General features: G+C 44.4%; 1 pseudogene; it reads right to left on the bottom strand.

The window, feature by feature from the left end:
• Positions 1 to 534: 534 nt before the first annotated feature.
• Positions 535 to 2,031, bottom strand: LOC124016916 (annotated as a pseudogene).
• Positions 2,032 to 4,706: the final 2,675 nt, after the last annotated feature.

Here is a 4,706-nt window from a genome sequence, read left to right as displayed (position 1 = left end):
TAGCCTTAACGTCGGTAGCCCTGCCCCGGGTAAACAGTGTATGATCGCTGGATGATTCGCTTTAAGTCTAATACTGCGGGTAATGGAGTCGCCAATGACTAGAGTTTTCAATTTGTCAGAGCTAATGGTGGGAAGCTTCGGCGTCTCAGACCCCGTAACGGGAGGAGTAGAGACCAGAGAAGACTCGGCCTCTGACACCGACCCGCTGCTTAATGGGGAGAACCGGTTGAAAGTTTCTGTCTGCTGAATGAGCGACACCGGTTGAGCGTTCCTACAGCATTTCCTTCCAGAAACCGTGAGAAAGTTGTCCGGCTGCGGGGACTGTGCCAGGGGATTTATACTACTATCTGTACTTACTGGTGGCACAGACGCTGTTTCATCCTTTCCTACACTGAAATTACCAAATTACCATTGTCATGTGATTCTCTGTGATTCTCTCCCCAGATAACTGAGGGCACTGAAAAGGATTGTCTCGTTCAAATACACAATGCTGTTTTATTGTCCCTTGGGTTAGGGAAGAGAGTTAAATCCAGACTACTTGGTGGCAGCGCTAAAGTCTTTAGTGTTCTCCTTAGCAGGCTTCTGCTGGGGCAGTTTCTGAGCCACACCATATGGCACATGAGCTGCCACGGTCCCCAGCTGCGAAGCTCCCTCCACATGGAACAACTGATCGTCAAAGAATATGTGAGGCCGGATCTTCTCCAGCATTGGCCCCTTAGGGGCCCCAGCAAGGAAGAGGGCCTCGTCTGTCTCCAGGCCCCAGGATCGCAGTGTCTTCAGGGCCCGGGTGCCTGAGCTGGCTGCGCTGCGTGCCGTCACCAGGTAGGTACGGATGGGGCAGTCCAGACGCTGATCCTTGGCATAGAACTTCTTTTGCAGCTTCCCCAGAGACTCCAGGAACCCTTTCAGTGGTCCCTGAGAGGAAGAGAGAAGGAGAGAGAGGGAGTTGCTGCACGATGAGCCCAAACACTGAACATGTGTCACTTAAAATTGACAGAGACACCAAACCTCTTCTGCCCGCACTAGATTCCTTCATCCATATGAAGTACAGAGGGATATTGCTTTGTCAATTTACAAACTATTGTGTTATAGAATGATACGTGGACACACATGATCAAGAAGCGTGTTTTCGTGTGTCTTCTCATGCTCAAAGAACTTGTCCAGTCCATGGGCCTTAAAGATGCGCTCTGACTCGTCAGAGAAGAGCACTGCGTCCCCATCGAAGGCCACCCGCAGCTGAGTCTCTGACACTTCTGTTCTCTTCTCTGGTGGATTAAACATGGTGGCTGCTGCGATCCCTGAGAGAGAGAGATAGAGCGACAGAGATAAAGGGAGAGAGAGTGAGAGAGACAGACAGTGGGAGATTACTCAGTATCACTTGATCAAGGTAAGCTTCTTTTTGCTGTATTAAACAACTAGATAACTGTCTTACGTGTCCATTGATAAGACTGACAGTACATTCTTAGAGAAAACGTTATTGGGCTGTCCCCATAGGAGAACCCTATTTGGTTCCAGATATAACCCTTTTGGGTTTCATGTAGAACTCTCTGAGGAAAGGGTTCTACATGGAACCCAAAATGGTTCTATCTGGAACCAAAACGGGTTCTTCAAAAGGTTCTCCTATGGGAACAGCTGAAGAACCCTTTTAGGTTCTAGATAGCACCTTTTTCTAACAGTGTAACTAACAAGACTATGCTCTCTGTCCACTTTACCCTCCTCCAGGGCCTCTCGGACCTTCATGGGGTCAGCAGACAGGTACAGGTTAGTGTGGTAAGCCTTCAGGTACCCAATGGGACTGTTCCCACCCGTCATACAGAAACGCTCAATGAAGAGCTCTGCAGAGGAAAGAGAGAAGGGCATAGAGTCAATGTTATGGTTTCTGGCTGTAAATCAGAAATTTGTCATGCTGTGGCCAGATGGATTATACTCCCAGAAAAAGAGAGTGTGGCGATTGTATTGTTTGATCATAAAAACGTCAGTGTTGCACTGAATCAATGAGCTGCAGCCCAATACCAACAGTGACAGCAGAGTCTGAGGAGAGCCAATGGAGCTGTGTTTGAGCGGCTGTATATCTGAATACACTCCGAGGATGAGATAACAGTTGCCAAAGGCTAGGGATGTCATGTTTTGTCATTTATTATCTTGTCTTGTCCCTGTGCTTCCCATTCTATTCGTTTCCCTCTGCTGGTCTTATTAGGTTCTTTCCCTCTTTCTATCCCTCTCTCTCCCCCTCCCTCTCTCACTCTCTCGCTCTCTCTTCTCTCTATCGTTCCGTTCCTGCTCCCAGCTGTTCCTATTCCCCTAATCAATCATTTAGTCTTCCCACACCTGTTCCCGATCCTTTCCCCTGATTAGAGTCCCTATTTCTTCCTTTGTGTTCCGTTCCTGTCCTGTCGGTTCCTTGTCTAGAATTCACCGTGCTGTGTTTGTGTATCGCCCTGTCGTGTCGTGTTTTCCTCAGATGCTGCGTGGTGAGCAGGTGTCTGAGTCTGTCTGGTTCAAGTGCCTTCCCGAGGCAACCTGCTGTTCACCTGCTGTTCAAGATCGAGTCTCCAGTTTGTCCTCGTCATTTCGAGTGAAAGTTGTTTTTTTGTTTGTATTTACTTTACTGGATTAAAGACTCTGTTTTCGCCAAGTCGCTTTTGGGTCCTCTTTCACCTGCATGACAAGGGAAATACAAAGAGAGAAAAATCCCTAGAGAGGAGTAGGGAGAGAAAAAAGTGGATTGAGGTTTGAGATGGAAGGAAAGAGCCTGAGATAGGGGCTCAGGCAGAGCAGATGTTTCCACTTGGCCAGGGTATTTTAGTGAGGGTAGGGGGTGAGAGGACTGACCCCACCATTACCCACACCCCTCCACCCCCAGGGCCCAGAACCTCAGGTGAATACACCTCAGGGTGTATTCATTACGGAAACAAACAGAGAAAAACAAGAGGTTATTTTCGACAAATTCAGGTAGATCCCTCCCTATTGTTCCGCTTGCTTCCGTTTAAGAAACATTTTTGCAACAGAATTGGAGTAATGAATACGCCACGCGCCAGTGGACAGCAAGTGAAAATGTGTTTTAGTTTCTCCCTTCTTAAACTCCGCTGTGGTATTGTGCTCCATCTGGTCCAAATCTAGTATAATTTATGAAGACCATGAATGGGGCTTTTATTTTCTTAATAGAAAATTACCATCTAGTTTTTCACATGCAAGTACCAATTTTTGGTAGTGAGTCCATCATGACAAAAAACAACAACAACGGATTAGGATAATTAGACTTTGTTTTACCTGAGCATAACCCAAAACAAATCTGGCTAAACTATATTTTCACATTTCCAAGTCCTATTCTTGAAGATCAGGGAGTATTAAATGAATTGGAAAGACTGGAAATCTGACAGACTCCTTTTTAAATATAAAGATATAGCCTAATCATATTATTATCTGTAGTGGAAAGCAATGGGTTAGAAGAAGCCTACTTAACCAACCCATAAAGTAAAGCGCAGCATCCATTTATGGCCAACTATGTCAACTCTAACATAGATTTATCCTGCAATAGATGTCGTTCAATTGGTAATATTCATTATTGTCTTATTCTAATGCCTTTTAAAACTTCTTAGTGATCCCTTTGCGGCAATTTGACAACACCCAGTGAAATAGCAGTGCGCCAAATTCAAAAACAGAAATACTAATAATTCATGAATCATACAAGTGTTATACATTGGTTTAAAGATGAACTTCTTGTTAATCCAGACACAGTGTCAGATTTCAAAAAGGCTTTACGGTGAAAGCAAACCATGCTATTATCTGAGGACAGCACCCCATCAAACAAACACATGAAAATCACATTTCAACCCACCAGGCGCGACACAAAAGTCAGAAATAACGATAGAATTCGTGCCTTACCTTTGAAGATCTTCTTCTGTTGGCACTCCAATATGTCCATTAAACATCACAAATGGTCCTTTTGTTTGATAAATTCTGTCATAATATCTCCAAAATGTCCATTTATTTGGCACGATAGATCCAGATAAACACCGGTTCCAACTCGCACAACATGACTACAAAGTAAACTTGATCCAAACATTTCAAACAACTTTCCTAATTCAACTTTAGATATGTTTAAACGTAAATAATCAATACAATTTAAGACGGGATGAACTGTGTTCAATACCGGACGAAAACAGAGTGGAGCGAGCTTTCAGGTCGCACGCCCTCAACCACAACAGTACACTAGACTCGACCCTCGTTCTGAACAGCCCTACTTCTTCATTTCTCAAAGGAAAAACATCAACCAATTTCTAAAGACTGTTGACATCTAGTAGAAGCGATAGGAACTGCAAGCAAGTGCCTTAGCAATCTAGATCCACATAGAAAACCCATTGAAAAGAGAGTGACCTCAAAAAAAAATCCTGGATGGTTTGTCCTCAGGGTTTCGCCTGTCAAATAAGTTCTGTTATACTCACATACATAATTTTAACATTTTTAGAAACTTTAGAGTGTTTCTACCAATTATATGCATATCCTAGCTTCTGGGCCTGAGTAGCAGGCAGTTTAGTTTGGGCACACTTTTCATCCGGACGTGAAAATAGTACCCCCCTAGCCGTAGAAGTTTTAAGCAGGTTGATGTTTATTGGTGTAGAAAAGGCCCATGGAGTTGGTGGAATACTCCTTTGATTCATTGCCATTTACTCAGCTGGGCCAGGGGCGCTTAATTAGGTCAGGTG

Source organism: Oncorhynchus gorbuscha, unplaced genomic scaffold (genome assembly GCF_021184085.1).
Source record: "Oncorhynchus gorbuscha isolate QuinsamMale2020 ecotype Even-year unplaced genomic scaffold, OgorEven_v1.0 Un_scaffold_11640, whole genome shotgun sequence".
In the NCBI taxonomy this organism is placed as follows: Eukaryota; Metazoa; Chordata; class Actinopteri; order Salmoniformes; family Salmonidae; genus Oncorhynchus; species Oncorhynchus gorbuscha.
The sequence above is the reverse complement of the archived record's forward strand: the minus strand, read 5'-3'. Positions and strand labels throughout refer to the sequence as shown.